The sequence below is a fragment of the Haematobia irritans genome, chromosome 2 (genome assembly GCF_050003625.1).
Source record: "Haematobia irritans isolate KBUSLIRL chromosome 2, ASM5000362v1, whole genome shotgun sequence".
Classification (NCBI taxonomy): domain Eukaryota; kingdom Metazoa; phylum Arthropoda; class Insecta; order Diptera; family Muscidae; genus Haematobia; species Haematobia irritans.
This window is the reverse complement of record NC_134398.1, coordinates 166,304,047-166,324,271: the sequence shown is the minus strand read 5'-3', so window position 1 is coordinate 166,324,271 and position 20,225 is coordinate 166,304,047.

Here is a 20,225-nt window from a genome sequence, read left to right as displayed (position 1 = left end):
CCTTAAATATGCGTCCTAGAGCGAAAAGGACTTCAATTCGTGACCACCCCCAAAAAAATGAAAAATCCACCCAAAACCTAAAAAAATTGAAATTTTTATATGAAAAACTTATTTTGCCCATATCTCCTAAACTAAGCGTCCTAGAGCGAAAAGGACTTTAATTCGTGACCACCCCGAAAAAATTGAAAAATCCACCCAAACCTAAAAAAAATTGAAATTTTTATATGAAAAACTTCTTTTGCCCATATCTCCTTAAATATGCGTCCTAGAGCGAAAAGGACTTCAATTCGTGACCACCCCCAAAAAATCGAAAAATCCACCCAAAACCTAAAAAAATTGAAATTTTTATATGAAAAACTTCTTTTGCCCATATCTCCTTAAATATGCGTCCTAGAGCGAAAAGGACTTTAATTCGTGACCACCCCGAAAAAATCGAAAAATCCACCCAAAACCTAAAAAATTGAAATTTTTATATGAAAAACTTCTTTTGCCCATATCTCCTAAACTAAGCGTCCTAGAGCGAAAAGGACTTTAATTCGTGACCACCCCGACAAAATTGAAAAATCCACCCAAACCTAAAAAAAAATTGAAATTTTTATATGAAAAACTTCTTTTGCCCATATCTCCTAAACTAAGCGTCCTAGAGCGAAAAGGACTTTAATTCGTGACCACCCCAAAAAAATCGAAAAATCCACCCAAAACCTAAAAAAAAAATAAATTTTTATATGAAAAACTTCTTTTGCCCATATCTCCTTAAATATGCGTCCTAGAGCGAAAAGGTCTTCAATTCGTGACCACCCCCAAAAAATCTAAAAATCCACCCAAAACCTAAAAAAATTTAAATTTTTTATATGAAAAACTTCTTTTGCCCATATCTCCTAAACTAAGCGTCCTAGAGCGAAAAGGACTTTAATTCGTGACCACCCCAAAAAAATCGAAAAATCCACCCAAAACCTAAAAAAAATTAAATTTTTATATGAAAAACTTCTTTTGCCCATATCTCCTTAAATATGCGTCCTAGAGCGAAAAGGACTTCAATTCGTGACCACCCCCAAAAAATCGAAAAATCCACCCAAAACCTAAAAAAAATTAAATTTTTATATGAAAAACTTCTTTTGCCCATATCTCCTTAAATATGCGTCCTAGAGCGAAAAGGACTTCAATTCGTGACCACCCCCAAAAAATCTAAAAATCCACCCAAAACCTAAAAAAATTGAAATTTTTTATATGAAAAACTTCTTTTGCCCATATCTCCTTAAATATGCGTCCTAGAGCGAAAAGGACTTCAATTCGTGACCACCCCCAAAAAATCGAAAAATCCACCCAAAACCTAAAAAAAATTAAATTTTTATATGAAAAACTTCTTTTGCCCATATCTCCTTAAATATGCGTCCTAGAGCGAAAAGGACTTCAATTCGTGACCACCCCCACAAAATCGAAAAATCCACCCAAAACCTAAAAAAAAAATAAATTTTTATATGAAAAACTTCTTTTTCCCATATCTACTTAAATATGCGTCCTAGAGCGAAAAGGACTTCAATTCGTGACCACCCCCAAAAAAATTAAAAATCCACCCAAAACCTAAAAAAATTTAAATTTTTATATGAAAAACTTCTTTTGCCCATATCTCCTTAAATATGCGTCCTAGAGCGAAAAGGACTTAAATTCGTGACCACCCCCAAAAAATCGAAAAATCCACCCAAAACCTAAAAAAAATTAAATTTTTATATGAAAAACTTCTTTTGCCCATATCTCCTTAAATATGCGTCCTAGAGCGAAAAGGACTTCAATTCGTGACCACCCCGACAAAATTGAAAAATCCACCCAAACCTAAAAAAAAATTGAAATTTTTATATGAAAAACTTATTTTGCCCATATCTCCTAAACTAAGCGTCCTAGAGCGAAAAGGACTTCAATTCGTGATCACCCCCAAAAAAATGAAAAATCCACCCAAAACTTAAAAAAATTGAAATTTTTATATGAAAAACTTCTTTTGCCCATATCTCCTTAAATATGCGTCCTAGAGCGAAAAGGACTTCAATTCGTGACCACCCCCAAAAAATCGAAAAATCCACCCAAAACCTAAAAAAAATTAAATTTTTATATGAAAAACTTCTTTTGCCCATATCTCCTTAAATATGCGTCCTAGAGCGAAAAGGACTTCAATTCGTGACCACCCCCAAAAAATCGAAAAATCCACCCAAAACCTAAAAAAAATTAAATTTTTATATGAAAAACTTCTTTTGCCCATATCTCCTTAAATATGCGTCCTAGAGCGAAAAGGACTTCAATTCGTGACCACCCCCCAAAATATCTAAAAATCCACCCAAAACCTAAAAAAATTGAAATTTTTTATATGAAAAACTTCTTTTGCCCATATCTCCTTAAATATGCGTCCTAGAGCGAAAAGGACTTCAATTCGTGACCACCCCCAAAAAATCGAAAAATCCACCCAAAACCTAAAAAAATTGAAATTTTTTATATGAAAAACTTCTTTTGCCCATATCTCCTTAAATATGCGTCCTAGAGCGAAAAGGACTTCAATTCGTGATCACCCCCAAAAAATCGAAAAATCCACCCAAAACCTAAAAAAATTTAAATTTTAATATGAAAAACTTCTTTTGCCCATATCTCCTTAAATATGCGTCCTAGAGCGAAAAGGACTTCAATTCGTGACCCCCAAAAAATCGAAAAATCCACCTAAAACCTAAAAAAATTGAAATTTTTATATGAAAAACTTCTTTTGCCCATATCTCCTTAAATATGCGTCCTAGAGCGAAAAGAACTTCAATTCGTGACCACCCACAAAAAAATGAAAAATCCACCCAAAACCTAAAAAAATTGAAATTTTTATATGAAAAACTTCTTTTGCCCATATCTCCTAAACTAAGCGTCCTAGAGCGAAAAGGACTTTAATTCGTGACCACCCCGACAAAATTGAAAAATCCACCCAAACCTAAAAAAATTGAAATTTTTATATGAAAAACTTCTTTCGCCCATATCTCCTTAAATATGCGTCCTAGAGCGAAAAGGACTTCAATTCGTGACCACCCCAAAAAAATGAAAAATCCACCCAAAACCTAAAAAAAATGAAATTTTTATATGAAAAACTTCTTTTGCCCATATCTCCTTAAATATGCGTCCTAGAGCAAAAAGGACTTCAATTCGTGACCACCCCCAAAAAATCGAAAAATCCACCCAAAACCTAAAAAAAATTAAATTTTTATATGAAAAACTTCTTTTGCCCATATCTCCTTAAATATGCGTCCTAGAGCGAAAAGGACTTCAATTCGTGACCACCCCCAAAAAATCGAAAAATCCACCCAAAACCTAAAAAAAATTAAATTTTTATATAAGAAACTTCTTTTGCCCATATCTCCTTAAATATGCGTCCTAGAGCGAAAAGGACTTCAATTCGTGACCACCCCCAAAAAATCTAAAATTCCACCCAAAACCTAAAAAAAATTAAATTTTTATATGAAAAACTTCTTTTGCCCATATCTCCTTAAATATGCGTCTTAGAGCGAAAAGGACTTCAATTCGTGACCACCCCCAAAAAATCGAAAAATCCACCCAAAACCTAAAAAAAATTAAATTTTTATATGAAAAACTTCTTTTGCCCATATCTCCTTAAATATGCGTCCTAGAGCGAAAAGGACTTCAATTCGCGACCACCCCCAAAAAATCGAAAAATCCACCCAAAACCTAAAAAAAAATCAATTTTTATATGAAAAACTTCTTTTGCCCATATCTCCTTAAATATGCGTCCTAGAGCGAAAAGGACTTCAATTCGTGACCACCCCCAAAAAATCTAAAAATCCACCCAAAACCTAAAAAAATTGAAATTTTTTATATGAAAAACTTCTTTTGCCCATATCTCCTTAAATATGCGTCCTAGAGCGAAAAGGACTTCAATTCGTGACCACCCCCAAAAAATCGAAAAATCCACCCAAAACCTAAAAAAATTTAAATTTTAATATGAAAAACTTCTTTTGCCCATATCTCCTTAAATATGCGTCCTAGAGCGAAAAGGACTTCAATTCGTGACCACCCCCAAAAAATCGAAAAATCCACCCAAAACCTAAAAAAATGAAATTTTTATATGAAAAACTTCTTTTGCCCATATCTCCTAAACTAAGCGTCCTAGAGCGAAAAGGACTTTAATTCGTGACCACCCCAAAAAAATCGAAAAATCCACCCAAAACCTAAAAAAAATTAAATTTTTATATGAAAAACTTCTTTTGCCCATATCTCCTTAAATATGCGTCCTAGAGCGAAAAGGACTTCAATTCGTGACCACCCCCAAAAAATCGAAAAATCCACCCAAAACCTAAAAAAAATTAAATTTTTATATGAAAAACTTCTTTTGCCCATATCTCCTTAAATATGCGTCCTAGAGCGAAAAGGACTTCAATTCGTGACCACCCCCAAAAAATCTAAAAATCCACCCAAAACCTAAAAAAATTGAAATTTTTTATATGAAAAACTTCTTTTGCCCATATCTCCTTAAATATGCGTCCTAGAGCGAAAAGGACTTCAATTCGTGACCACCCCCAAAAAATCGAAAAATCCACCCAAAACCTAAAAAAAATTAAATTTTTATATGAAAAACTTCTTTTGCCCATATCTCCTTAAATATGCGTCCTAGAGCGAAAAGGACTTCAATTCGTGACCACCCCCACAAAATCGAAAAATCCACCCAAAACCTAAAAAAAAAATAAATTTTTATATGAAAAACTTCTTTTTCCCATATCTACTTAAATATGCGTCCTAGAGCGAAAAGGACTTCAATTCGTGACCACCCCCAAAAAAATTAAAAATCCACCCAAAACCTAAAAAAATTTAAATTTTTATATGAAAAACTTCTTTTGCCCATATCTCCTTAAATATGCGTCCTAGAGCGAAAAGGACTTAAATTCGTGACCACCCCCAAAAAATCGAAAAATCCACCCAAAACCTAAAAAAAATTAAATTTTTATATGAAAAACTTCTTTTGCCCATATCTCCTTAAATATGCGTCCTAGAGCGAAAAGGACTTCAATTCGTGACCACCCCGACAAAATTGAAAAATCCACCCAAACCTAAAAAAAAATTGAAATTTTTATATGAAAAACTTATTTTGCCCATATCTCCTAAACTAAGCGTCCTAGAGCGAAAAGGACTTCAATTCGTGATCACCCCCAAAAAAATGAAAAATCCACCCAAAACTTAAAAAAATTGAAATTTTTATATGAAAAACTTCTTTTGCCCATATCTCCTTAAATATGCGTCCTAGAGCGAAAAGGACTTCAATTCGTGACCACCCCCAAAAAATCGAAAAATCCACCCAAAACCTAAAAAAAATTAAATTTTTATATGAAAAACTTCTTTTGCCCATATCTCCTTAAATATGCGTCCTAGAGCGAAAAGGACTTCAATTCGTGACCACCCCCAAAAAATCGAAAAATCCACCCAAAACCTAAAAAAAATTAAATTTTTATATGAAAAACTTCTTTTGCCCATATCTCCTTAAATATGCGTCCTAGAGCGAAAAGGACTTCAATTCGTGACCACCCCCCAAAATATCTAAAAATCCACCCAAAACCTAAAAAAATTGAAATTTTTTATATGAAAAACTTCTTTTGCCCATATCTCCTTAAATATGCGTCCTAGAGCGAAAAGGACTTCAATTCGTGACCACCCCCAAAAAATCGAAAAATCCACCCAAAACCTAAAAAAATTGAAATTTTTTATATGAAAAACTTCTTTTGCCCATATCTCCTTAAATATGCGTCCTAGAGCGAAAAGGACTTCAATTCGTGATCACCCCCAAAAAATCGAAAAATCCACCCAAAACCTAAAAAAATTTAAATTTTAATATGAAAAACTTCTTTTGCCCATATCTCCTTAAATATGCGTCCTAGAGCGAAAAGGACTTCAATTCGTGACCCCCAAAAAATCGAAAAATCCACCTAAAACCTAAAAAAATTGAAATTTTTATATGAAAAACTTCTTTTGCCCATATCTCCTTAAATATGCGTCCTAGAGCGAAAAGAACTTCAATTCGTGACCACCCACAAAAAAATGAAAAATCCACCCAAAACCTAAAAAAATTGAAATTTTTATATGAAAAACTTCTTTTGCCCATATCTCCTAAACTAAGCGTCCTAGAGCGAAAAGGACTTTAATTCGTGACCACCCCGACAAAATTGAAAAATCCACCCAAACCTAAAAAAATTGAAATTTTTATATGAAAAACTTCTTTCGCCCATATCTCCTTAAATATGCGTCCTAGAGCGAAAAGGACTTCAATTCGTGACCACCCCAAAAAAATGAAAAATCCACCCAAAACCTAAAAAAAATGAAATTTTTATATGAAAAACTTCTTTTGCCCATATCTCCTTAAATATGCGTCCTAGAGCAAAAAGGACTTCAATTCGTGACCACCCCCAAAAAATCGAAAAATCCACCCAAAACCTAAAAAAAATTAAATTTTTATATGAAAAACTTCTTTTGCCCATATCTCCTTAAATATGCGTCCTAGAGCGAAAAGGACTTCAATTCGTGACCACCCCCAAAAAATCGAAAAATCCACCCAAAACCTAAAAAAAATTAAATTTTTATATAAGAAACTTCTTTTGCCCATATCTCCTTAAATATGCGTCCTAGAGCGAAAAGGACTTCAATTCGTGACCACCCCCAAAAAATCTAAAATTCCACCCAAAACCTAAAAAAAATTAAATTTTTATATGAAAAACTTCTTTTGCCCATATCTCCTTAAATATGCGTCTTAGAGCGAAAAGGACTTCAATTCGTGACCACCCCCAAAAAATCGAAAAATCCACCCAAAACCTAAAAAAAATTAAATTTTTATATGAAAAACTTCTTTTGCCCATATCTCCTTAAATATGCGTCCTAGAGCGAAAAGGACTTCAATTCGCGACCACCCCCAAAAAATCGAAAAATCCACCCAAAACCTAAAAAAAAATCAATTTTTATATGAAAAACTTCTTTTGCCCATATCTCCTTAAATATGCGTCCTAGAGCGAAAAGGACTTCAATTCGTGACCACCCCCAAAAAATCTAAAAATCCACCCAAAACCTAAAAAAATTGAAATTTTTTATATGAAAAACTTCTTTTGCCCATATCTCCTTAAATATGCGTCCTAGAGCGAAAAGGACTTCAATTCGTGACCACCCCCAAAAAATCGAAAAATCCACCCAAAACCTAAAAAAATTTAAATTTTAATATGAAAAACTTCTTTTGCCCATATCTCCTTAAATATGCGTCCTAGAGCGAAAAGGACTTCAATTCGTGACCACCCCCAAAAAATCGAAAAATCCACCCAAAACCTAAAAAAATGAAATTTTTATATGAAAAACTTCTTTTGCCCATATCTCCTAAACTAAGCGTCCTAGAGCGAAAAGGACTTCAATTCGTGACCACCCCCACAAAATCGAAAAATCCACCCAAAACCTAAAAAAAAAATAAATTTTTATATGAAAAACTTCTTTTTCCCATATCTACTTAAATATGCGTCCTAGAGCGAAAAGGACTTCAATTCGTGACCACCCCCAAAAAAATTAAAAATCCACCCAAAACCTAAAAAAATTTAAATTTTTATATGAAAAACTTCTTTTGCCCATATCTCCTTAAATATGCGTCCTAGAGCGAAAAGGACTTAAATTCGTGACCACCCCCAAAAAATCGAAAAATCCACCCAAAACCTAAAAAAAATTAAATTTTTATATGAAAAACTTCTTTTGCCCATATCTCCTTAAATATGCGTCCTAGAGCGAAAAGGACTTCAATTCGTGACCACCCCGACAAAATTGAAAAATCCACCCAAACCTAAAAAAAAATTGAAATTTTTATATGAAAAACTTATTTTGCCCATATCTCCTAAACTAAGCGTCCTAGAGCGAAAAGGACTTCAATTCGTGATCACCCCCAAAAAAATGAAAAATCCACCCAAAACTTAAAAAAATTGAAATTTTTATATGAAAAACTTCTTTTGCCCATATCTCCTTAAATATGCGTCCTAGAGCGAAAAGGACTTCAATTCGTGACCACCCCCAAAAAATCGAAAAATCCACCCAAAACCTAAAAAAAATTAAATTTTTATATGAAAAACTTCTTTTGCCCATATCTCCTTAAATATGCGTCCTAGAGCGAAAAGGACTTCAATTCGTGACCACCCCCAAAAAATCGAAAAATCCACCCAAAACCTAAAAAAAATTAAATTTTTATATGAAAAACTTCTTTTGCCCATATCTCCTTAAATATGCGTCCTAGAGCGAAAAGGACTTCAATTCGTGACCACCCCCCAAAATATCTAAAAATCCACCCAAAACCTAAAAAAATTGAAATTTTTTATATGAAAAACTTCTTTTGCCCATATCTCCTTAAATATGCGTCCTAGAGCGAAAAGGACTTCAATTCGTGACCACCCCCAAAAAATCGAAAAATCCACCCAAAACCTAAAAAAATTGAAATTTTTTATATGAAAAACTTCTTTTGCCCATATCTCCTTAAATATGCGTCCTAGAGCGAAAAGGACTTCAATTCGTGATCACCCCCAAAAAATCGAAAAATCCACCCAAAACCTAAAAAAATTTAAATTTTAATATGAAAAACTTCTTTTGCCCATATCTCCTTAAATATGCGTCCTAGAGCGAAAAGGACTTCAATTCGTGACCCCCAAAAAATCGAAAAATCCACCTAAAACCTAAAAAAATTGAAATTTTTATATGAAAAACTTCTTTTGCCCATATCTCCTTAAATATGCGTCCTAGAGCGAAAAGAACTTCAATTCGTGACCACCCACAAAAAAATGAAAAATCCACCCAAAACCTAAAAAAATTGAAATTTTTATATGAAAAACTTCTTTTGCCCATATCTCCTAAACTAAGCGTCCTAGAGCGAAAAGGACTTTAATTCGTGACCACCCCGACAAAATTGAAAAATCCACCCAAACCTAAAAAAATTGAAATTTTTATATGAAAAACTTCTTTCGCCCATATCTCCTTAAATATGCGTCCTAGAGCGAAAAGGACTTCAATTCGTGACCACCCCAAAAAAATGAAAAATCCACCCAAAACCTAAAAAAAATGAAATTTTTATATGAAAAACTTCTTTTGCCCATATCTCCTTAAATATGCGTCCTAGAGCAAAAAGGACTTCAATTCGTGACCACCCCCAAAAAATCGAAAAATCCACCCAAAACCTAAAAAAAATTAAATTTTTATATGAAAAACTTCTTTTGCCCATATCTCCTTAAATATGCGTCCTAGAGCGAAAAGGACTTCAATTCGTGACCACCCCCAAAAAATCGAAAAATCCACCCAAAACCTAAAAAAAATTAAATTTTTATATAAGAAACTTCTTTTGCCCATATCTCCTTAAATATGCGTCCTAGAGCGAAAAGGACTTCAATTCGTGACCACCCCCAAAAAATCTAAAATTCCACCCAAAACCTAAAAAAAATTAAATTTTTATATGAAAAACTTCTTTTGCCCATATCTCCTTAAATATGCGTCTTAGAGCGAAAAGGACTTCAATTCGTGACCACCCCCAAAAAATCGAAAAATCCACCCAAAACCTAAAAAAAATTAAATTTTTATATGAAAAACTTCTTTTGCCCATATCTCCTTAAATATGCGTCCTAGAGCGAAAAGGACTTCAATTCGCGACCACCCCCAAAAAATCGAAAAATCCACCCAAAACCTAAAAAAAAATCAATTTTTATATGAAAAACTTCTTTTGCCCATATCTCCTTAAATATGCGTCCTAGAGCGAAAAGGACTTCAATTCGTGACCACCCCCAAAAAATCTAAAAATCCACCCAAAACCTAAAAAAATTGAAATTTTTTATATGAAAAACTTCTTTTGCCCATATCTCCTTAAATATGCGTCCTAGAGCGAAAAGGACTTCAATTCGTGACCACCCCCAAAAAATCGAAAAATCCACCCAAAACCTAAAAAAATTTAAATTTTAATATGAAAAACTTCTTTTGCCCATATCTCCTTAAATATGCGTCCTAGAGCGAAAAGGACTTCAATTCGTGACCACCCCCAAAAAATCGAAAAATCCACCCAAAACCTAAAAAAATGAAATTTTTATATGAAAAACTTCTTTTGCCCATATCTCCTAAACTAAGCGTCCTAGAGCGAAAAGGACTTTAATTCGTGACCACCCAAAAAAAATTGAAAAATCCACCCAAACCTAAAAAAATTGAAATTTTTATATGAAAAACTTCTTTTGCCCATATCTCCTTAAATATGCGTCCTAGAGCGAAAAGGACTTCAATTCGTGACCACCCCCAAAAAATCGAAAAATCCACCCAAAACCTAAAAAAAATGAAATTTTTATATGAAAAACTTCTTTTGCCCATATCTCCTAAACTAAGCGTCCTAGAGCGAAAAGGACTTCAATTCGTGACCACCCCCAAAAAAATGAAAAATCCACCCAAAACCTAAAAAAATTGAAATTTTTATATGAAAAACTTCTTTTGCCCATATCTCCTAAACTAAGCGTCCTAGAGCGAAAAGGACTTTAATTCGTGACCACCCCGAAAAAATTGAAAAATCCACCCAAACCTAAAAAAAATTGAAATTTTTATATGAAAAACTTCTTTTGCCCATATCTCCTTAAATATGCGTCCTAGAGCGAAAAGGACTTCAATTCGTGACCACCCCCAAAAAAATGTAAAATCCACCCAAACCTAAAAAAAATTGAAATTTTTATATGAAAAACTTCTTTTGCCCATATCTCCTTAAATATGCGTCCTAGAGCGAAAAGGACTTTAATTCGTGACCACCCCGACAAAATTGAAAAATCCACCCAAACCTAAAAAAAATTGAAATTTTTATATGAAAAACTTCTTTTGCCCATATCTCCTAAACTAAGCGTCCTAGAGCGAAAAGGACTTTAATTCGTGACCACCCCAAAAAAATTGAAAAATCCACCCAAACCTAAAAAAATTGAAATTTTTATATGAAAAACTTCTTTTGCCCATATCTCCTTACATATGCGTCCTAGAGCGAAAAGGATTTCAATTCGTGACCACCCCCAAAAAAATGAAAAATCCACCCAAAACCTAAAAAAATTGAAATTTTTATATGAAAAACTTCTTTTGCCCATATCTCCTAAACTAAGCGTCCTAGAGCGAAAAAGACTTTAATTCGTGACCACCCCGAAAAAATTGAAAAATCCACCCAAACCTAAAAAAAATTGAAATTTTTATATGAAAAACTTCTTTTGCCCATATCTCCTTAAATATGCGTCCTAGAGCGAAAAGGACTTCAATTCGTGACCACCCCCAAAAAATCGAAAAATCCACCCAAAACCTAAAAAAATTGAAATTTTTATATGAAAAACTTCTTTTGCCCATATCTCCTTAAATATGCGTCCTAGAGCGAAAAGGACTTTAATTCGTGACCACCCCGAAAAAATCGAAAAATCCACCCAAAACCTAAAAAATTGAAATTTTTATATGAAAAACTTCTTTTGCCCATATCTCCTAAACTAAGCGTCCTAGAGCGAAAAGGACTTTAATTCGTGACCACCCCGACAAAATTGAAAAATCCACCCAAACCTAAAAAAAAATTGAAATTTTTATATGAAAAACTTCTTTTGCCCATATCTCCTAAACTAAGCGTCCTAGAGCGAAAAGGACTTTAATTCGTGACCACCCCAAAAAAATCGAAAAATCCACCCAAAACCTAAAAAAAAATAAATTTTTATATGAAAAACTTCTTTTGCCCATATCTCCTTAAATATGCGTCCTAGAGCGAAAAGGTCTTCAATTCGTGACCACCCCCAAAAAATCTAAAAATCCACCCAAAACCTAAAAAAATTTAAATTTTTTATATGAAAAACTTCTTTTGCCCATATCTCCTAAACTAAGCGTCCTAGAGCGAAAAGAACTTTAATTCGTGACCACCCCAAAAAAATCGAAAAATCCACCCAAAACCTAAAAAAAATTAAATTTTTATATGAAAAACTTCTTTTGCCCATATCTCCTTAAATATGCGTCCTAGAGCGAAAAGGACTTCAATTCGTGACCACCCCCAAAAAATCGAAAAATCCACCCAAAACCTAAAAAAAATTAAATTTTTATATGAAAAACTTCTTTTGCCCATATCTCCTTAAATATGCGTCCTAGAGCGAAAAGGACTTCAATTCGTGACCACCCCCAAAAAATCGAAAAATCCACCCAAAACCTAAAAAAATTGAAATTTTTTATATGAAAAACTTCTTTTGCCCATATCTCCTTAAATATGCGTCCTAGAGCGAAAAGGACTTCAATTCGTGACCACCCCCAAAAAATCGAAAAATCCACCCAAAACCTAAAAAAAATTGAAATTTTTATATGAAAAACTTCTTTTGCCCATATCTCCTTAAATATGCGTCCTAGAGCGAAAAGGACTTCAATTCGTGACCACCCCCAAAAAATCGAAAAATCCACCCAAAACCTAAAAAAAAATAAATTTTTATATGAAAAACTTCTTTTGCCCATATCTCCTTAAATATGCGTCCTAGAGCGAAAAGGACTTCAATTCGTGACCACCCCCAAAAAATCGAAAAATCCACCCAAAACCTAAAAAAAATTAAATTTTTATATGAAAAACTTCTTTTGCCCATATCTCCTTAAATATGCGTCCTAGAGCGAAAAGGACTTCAATTCGTGACCACCCCGACAAAATTGAAAAATCCACCCAAACCTAAAAAAAAATTGAAATTTTTATATGAAAAACTTCTTTTGCCCATATCTCCTAAACTAAGCGTCCTAGAGCGAAAAGGACTTCAATTCGTGATCACCCCCAAAAAAATGAAAAATCCACCCAAAACTTAAAAAAATTGAAATTTTTATATGAAAAACTTCTTTTGCCCATATCTCCTTAAATATGCGTCCTAGAGCGAAAAGGACTTCAATTCGTGACCACCCCCAAAAAATCGAAAAATCCACCCAAAACCTAAAAAAAATTAAATTTTTATATGAAAAACTTCTTTTGCCCATATCTCCTTAAATATGCGTCCTAGAGCGAAAAGGACTTCAATTCGTGACCACCCCCCAAAATATCTAAAAATCCACCCAAAACCTAAAAAAATTGAAATTTTTTATATGAAAAACTTCTTTTGCCCATATCTCCTTAAATATGCGTCCTAGAGCGAAAAGGACTTCAATTCGTGACCACCCCCAAAAAATCGAAAAATCCACCCAAAACCTAAAAAAATTGAAATTTTTTATATGAAAAACTTCTTTTGCCCATATCTCCTTAAATATGCGTCCTAGAGCGAAAAGGACTTCAATTCGTGACCACCCCCAAAAAATCGAAAAATCCACCCAAAACCTAAAAAAATTTAAATTTTAATATGAAAAACTTCTTTTGCCCATATCTCCTTAAATATGCGTCCTAGAGCGAAAAGGACTTCAATTCGTGACCCCCAAAAAATCGAAAAATCCACCTAAAACCTAAAAAAATTGAAATTTTTATATGAAAAACTTCTTTTGCCCATATCTCCTTAAATATGCGTCCTAGAGCGAAAAGAACTTCAATTCGTGACCACCCCCAAAAAAATGAAAAATCCACCCAAAACCTAAAAAAATTGAAATTTTTATATGAAAAACTTCTTTTGCCCATATCTCCTAAACTAAGCGTCCTAGAGCGAAAAGGACTTTAATTCGTGACCACCCCGACAAAATTGAAAAATCCACCCAAACCTAAAAAAATTGAAATTTTTATATGAAAAACTTCTTTTGCCCATATCTCCTTAAATATGCGTCCTAGAGCGAAAAGGACTTCAATTCGTGACCACCCCAAAAAAATGAAAAATCCACCCAAAACCTAAAAAAAATGAAATTTTTATATGAAAAACTTCTTTTGCCCATATCTCCTTAAATATGCGTCCTAGAGCGAAAAGGACTTCAATTCGTGACCACCCCCAAAAAATCGAAAAATCCACCCAAAACCTAAAAAAAATTAAATTTTTATATGAAAAACTTCTTTTGCCCATATCTCCTTAAATATGCGTCCTATAGCGAAAAGGACTTCAATTCGTGACCACCCCCAAAAAATCGAAAAATCCACCCAAAACCTAAAAAAAATTAAATTTTTATATAAGAAACTTCTTTTGCCCATATCTCCTTAAATATGCGTCCTAGAGCGAAAAGGACTTCAATTCGTGACCACCCCCAAAAAATCTAAAATTCCACCCAAAACCTAAAAAAATTGAAATTTTTTATATGAAAAACTTCTTTTGCCCATATCTCCTTAAATATGCGTCCTAGAGCGAAAAGGACTTCAATTCGTGACCACCCCCAAAAAATCGAAAAATCCACCCAAAACCTAAAAAAAATTAAATTTTTATATGAAAAACTTCTTTTGCCCATATCTCCTTAAATATGCGTCCTAGAGCGAAAAGGACTTCAATTCGTGACCACCCCCAAAAAATCGAAAAATCCACCCAAAACCTAAAAAAAATTAAATTTTTATATGAAAAACTTCTTTTGCCCATATCTCCTTAAATATGCGTCTTAGAGCGAAAAGGACTTCAATTCGTGACCACCCCCAAAAAATCGAAAAATCCACCCAAAACCTAAAAAAAATTAAATTTTTATATGAAAAACTTCTTTTGCCCATATCTCCTTAAATATGCGTCCTAGAGCGAAAAGGACTTCAATTCGCGACCACCCCCAAAAAATCGAAAAATCCACCCAAAACCTAAAAAAAATCAATTTTCATATGAAAAACTTCTTTTGCCCATATCTCCTTAAATATGCGTCCTAGAGCGAAAAGGACTTCAATTCGTGACCACCCCCAAAAAATCTAAAAATCCACCCAAAACCTAAAAAAATTGAAATTTTTTATATGAAAAACTTCTTTTGCCCATATCTCCTTAAATATGCGTCCTAGAGCGAAAAGGACTTCAATTCGTGACCACCCCCAAAAAATCGAAAAATCCACCCAAAACCTAAAAAAATTTAAATTTTAATATGAAAAACTTCTTTTGCCCATATCTCCTTAAATATGCGTCCTAGAGCGAAAAGGACTTCAATTCGTGACCACCCCCAAAAAATCGAAAAATCCACCCAAAACCTAAAAAAAATTAAATTTTTATATGAAAAACTTCTTTTGCCCATATCTCCTTAAATATGCGTCCTAGAGCGAAAAGGACTTCAATTCGTGACCACCCCCAAAAAATCGAAAAATCAACCCAAAACCTAAAAAAAATTAAATTTTTATATGAAAAACTTCTTTTGCCCATATCTCCTTAAATATGCGTCCTAGAGCGAAAAGGACTTCAATTCGTGACCACCCCCAAAAAATCGAAAAATCCACCCAAAACCTAAAAAAAATTAAATTTTTATATGAAAAACTTCTTTTGCCCATATCTCCTAAACTAAGCGTCCTAGAGCGAAAAGGACTTTAATTCGTGACCACCCCGTCAAAATTGAAAAATCCACCCAAACCTAAAAAAAAATTGAAATTTTTATATGAAAAACTTCTTTTGCCCATATCTCCTTAAATATGCGTCCTAGAGCGAAAAGGACTTCAATTCGTGACCATCCCCAAAAAAATGAAAAATCCACCCAAAACCTAAAAAAATTTAAATTTTTATATGAAAAACTTCTTTTGCCCATATCTCCTAAACTAAGCGTCCTAGAGCGAAAAGGACTTCAATTCGTGACCACCCCCAAAAAATCGAAAAATCCACCCAAAACCTAAAAAAAAATTAAATTTTTATATGAAAAACTTCTTTTGCCCATATCTCCTTAAATATGCGTCCTAGAGCGAAAAGGACTTCAATTCGTGACCACCCCCAAAAAATCGAAAAATCCACCCAAAACCTAAAAAAATTAAATTTTTATATGAAAAACTTCTTTTGCCCATATCTCCTTAAATATGCGTCCTAGAGCGAAAAGGACTTCAATTCGTGACCACCCCCAAAAAATCGAAAAATCCACCCAAAACCTAAAAAAATTAAATTTTTATATGAAAAACTTCTTTTGCCCACATCTCCTTAAATATGCGTCCTAGAGCGAAAAGGACTTCAATTCGTGACCAACCCCAAAAAATCGAAAAAACCACCCAAAACCTAAAAAAAATTAAATTTTTATATGAAAAACTTCTTTTGCCCATATCTCCTTAAATATGCGTCCTAGAGCGAAAAGGACTTCAATTCGTGACCACCCCCAAAAAATCTAAAAATCCACCCAAAACCTAAAAAAATTGAAATTTTTATATGAAAAACTTCTTTTGCCCATATCTCCTTAAATATGCGTCCTAGAGCGAAAAGGACTTCAATTCGTGACCACCCCAAAAAAATGAAAAATCCACCCAAAACCTAAAAAAATTGAAATTTTTATATGAAAAACTTCTTTTGCCCATATCTCCTAAACTAAGCGTCCTAGAGCGAAAAGGACTTTAATTCGTGACCACCCCGACAAAATTGAAAAATCCACCCAAACCTAAAAAAAATTGAAATTTTTATATGAAAAACTTCTTTTGCCCATATCTCCTTAAATATGCGTCCTAGAGCGAAAAGGACTTCAATTCGTGACCACCCCCAAAAAAATGAAAAATCCACCCAAAACCTAAAAAAAATGAAATTTTTATATGAAAAACTTCTTTTGCCCATATCTCCTTAAATATACGTCCTAGAGCGAAAAGGACTTCAATTCGTGACCACCCCCAAAAAATCTAAAATTCCACCCAAAACCTAAAAAAATTGAAATTTTTTATATGAAAAACTTCTTTTGCCCATATCTCCTTAAATATGCGTCCTAGAGCGAAAAGGACTTCAATTCGTGACCACCCCCAAAAAATCGAAAAATCCACCCAAAACCTAAAAAAAATTAAATTTTTATATGAAAAACTTCTTTTGCCCATATCTCCTTAAATATGCGTCTTAGAGCGAAAAGGACTTCAATTCGTGACCACCCCCAAAAAATCGAAAAATCCACCCAAAACCTAAAAAAAATTAAATTTTTATATGAAAAACTTATTTTGCCCATATCTCCTTAAATATGCGTCCTAGAGCGAAAAGGACTTCAATTCGCGACCACCCCCAAAAAAATGAAAAATCCACCCAAAACCTAAAAAAATTGAAATTTTTATATGAAAAACCTCTTTTGCCCATATCTCCTTAAATATGCGTCCTAGAGCGAAAAGGACTTCAATTCGTGACCAACCCCAAAAAATCGAAAAAACCACCCAAAACCTAAAAAAATTTAAATTTTTATATGAAAAACTTCTTTTGCCCATATCTCCTTAAATATGCGTCCTAGAGCGAAAAGGACTTCAATTCGTGACCACCCCCAAAAAATCTAAAAATCCACCCAAAACCTAAAAAAATTGAAATTTTTATATGAAAAACTTCTTTTGCCCATATCTCCTTAAATATGCGTCCTAGAGCGAAAAGGACTTCAATTCGTGACCACCCCCAAAAAAATGAAAAATCCACCCAAAACCTAAAAAAATTGAAATTTTTATATGAAAAACTTCTTTTGCCCATATCTCCTAAACTAAGCGTCCTAGAGCGAAAAGGACTTTAATTCGTGACCACCCCGACAAAATTGAAAAATCCACCCAAACCTAAAAAAAAATGAAATTTTTATATGAAAAACTTCTTTTGCCCATATCTCCTTAAATATGCGTCCTAGAGCGAAAAGGACTTCAATTCGTGACCACCCCCAAAAAAATGAAAAATCCACCCAAAACCTAAAAAAATGAAATTTTTATATGAAAAACTTCTTTTGCCCATATCTCCTTAAATATGCGTCCTAGAGCGAAAAGGACTTCAATTCGTGACCACCCCGACAAAATTGAAAAATCCACCCAAACCTAAAAAAAAATTAAATTTTTATATGAAAAACTTCTTTTGCCCATATCTCCTTAAATATGCGTCCTAGAGCGAAAAGGACTTCAATTCGTGACCACCCCCAAAAAATCTAAAATTCCACCCAAAACCTAAAAAAATTGAAATTTTTTATATGAAAAACTTCTTTTGCCCATATCTCCTTAAATATGCGTCCTAGAGCGAAAAGGACTTCAATTCGTGACCACCCCCAAAAAATCGAAAAATCCACCCAAAACCTAAAAAAATTTAAATTTTAATATGAAAAACTTATTTTGCCCATATCTCCTTAAATATGCGTCCTAGAGCGAAAAGGACTTCAATTCGTGACCACCCCCAAAAAATCGAAAAATCCACCCAAAACCTAAAAAAATTAAATTTTTATATGAAAAGCTTCTTTTGCCCATATCTCCTTAAATATGCGTCCTAGAGCGAAAAGGACTTCAATTCGTGACCACCCCCAAAAAATCGAAAAATCCACCCAAAACCTAAAAAAAAATACATTTTTATATGAAAAACTTCTTTTTCCCATATCTCCTTAAATATGCGTCCTAGAGCGAAAAGGACTTCAATTCGTGACCACCCCCAAAAAATCGAAAAATCCACCCAAAACCTAAAAAAATTAAATTTTTATATGAAAAACTTCTTTTGCCCATATCTCCTTAAATATGCGTCCTAGAGCGAAAAGGACTTCAATTCGTGACCAACCCCAAAAAATCGAAAAAACCACCCAAAACCTAAAAAAATTAAATTTTTATATGAAAAACTTCTTTTGCCCATATCTCCTTAAATATGCGTCCTAGAGCGAAAAGGACTTCAATTCGTGACCACCCCCAAAAAATCTAAAAATCCACCCAAAACCTAAAAAAATTGAATTTTTTATATGAAAAACATCTTTTGCCCATATCTCCTTAAATATTCGTCCTAGAGCGAAAAGGACTTCAATTCGTGACCACCCCCAAAAAAATGAAAAATCCACCCAAAACCTAAAAAAATTGAAATTTTTATATGAAAAACTTCTTTTGCCCATATCTCCTAAACTAAGCGTCCTAGAGCGAAAAGGACTTTAATTCGTGACCACCCCGACAAAATTGAAAAATCCACCCAAACCTAAAAAAAATTGAAATTTTTATATGAAAAACTTCTTTTGCCCATATCTCCTCAAATATGCGTCCTAGAGCGAAAAGGACTTCAATTCGTGACCACCCCCAAAAAAATGAAAAATCCACCCAAAACCTAAAAAAAATGAAATTTTTATATGAAAAACTTCTTTTGCCCATATCTCCTTAAATATGCGTCCTAGAGCGAAAAGGACTTCAATTTGTGACCACCCCCAAAAAATCGAAAAATCCACCCAAAACCTAAAAAAAATTAAATTTTTATATGAAAAACTTCTTTTGCCCATATCTCCTTAAATATGCGTCCTAGAGCGAAAAGGACTTCAATTCGTGACCACCCCCAAAAAATCTAAAATTCCACCCAAAACCTAAAAAAATTGAAATTTTTTATATGAAAAACTTCTTTTGCCCATATCTCCTTAAATATGCGTCCTAGAGCGAAAAGGACTTCAATTCGTGACCACCCCCAAAAAATCGAAAAATCCACCCAAAACCTAAAAAAAATTAAATTTTTATATGAAAAACTTCTTTTGCCCATATCTCCTTAAATATGCGTCTTAGAGCGAAAAGGACTTCAATTCGTGACCACCCCCAAAAAATCGAAAAATCCACCCAAAACCTAAAAAAAATTAAATTTTTATATGAAAAACTTCTTTTGCCCATATCTCCTTAAATATGCGTCCTAGAGCGAAAAGGACTTCAATTCGCGACCACCCCCAAAAAATCGAAAAATCCACCCAAAACCTAAAAAAATTAAATTTTTATATGAAAAACTTCTTTTGCCCATATCTCCTTAAATATGCGTCCTAGAGCGAAAAGGACTTCAATTCGTGACCAACCCCAAAAAATCGAAAAAACCACCCAAAACCTAAAAAAAATTAAATTTTTATATGAAAAACTTCTTTTGCCCATATCTCCTTAAATATGCGTCCTAGAGCGAAAAGGACTTCAATTCGTGACCACCCCCAAAAAATCTAAAATTCCACCCAAAACCTAAAAAAATTGAAATTTTTTATATGAAAAACTTCTTTTGCCCATATCTCCTTAAATATGCGTCCTAGAGCGAAAAGGACTTCAATTCGTGACCACCCCCAAAAAATCGAAAAATCCACCCAAAACCTAAAAAAAATTAAATTTTTATATGAAAAACTTCTTTTGCCCATATCTCCTTAAATATGCGTCTTAGAGCGAAAAGGACTTCAATTCGTGACCACCCCCAAAAAATCGAAAAATCCACCCAAAACCTAAAAAAAATTAAATTTTT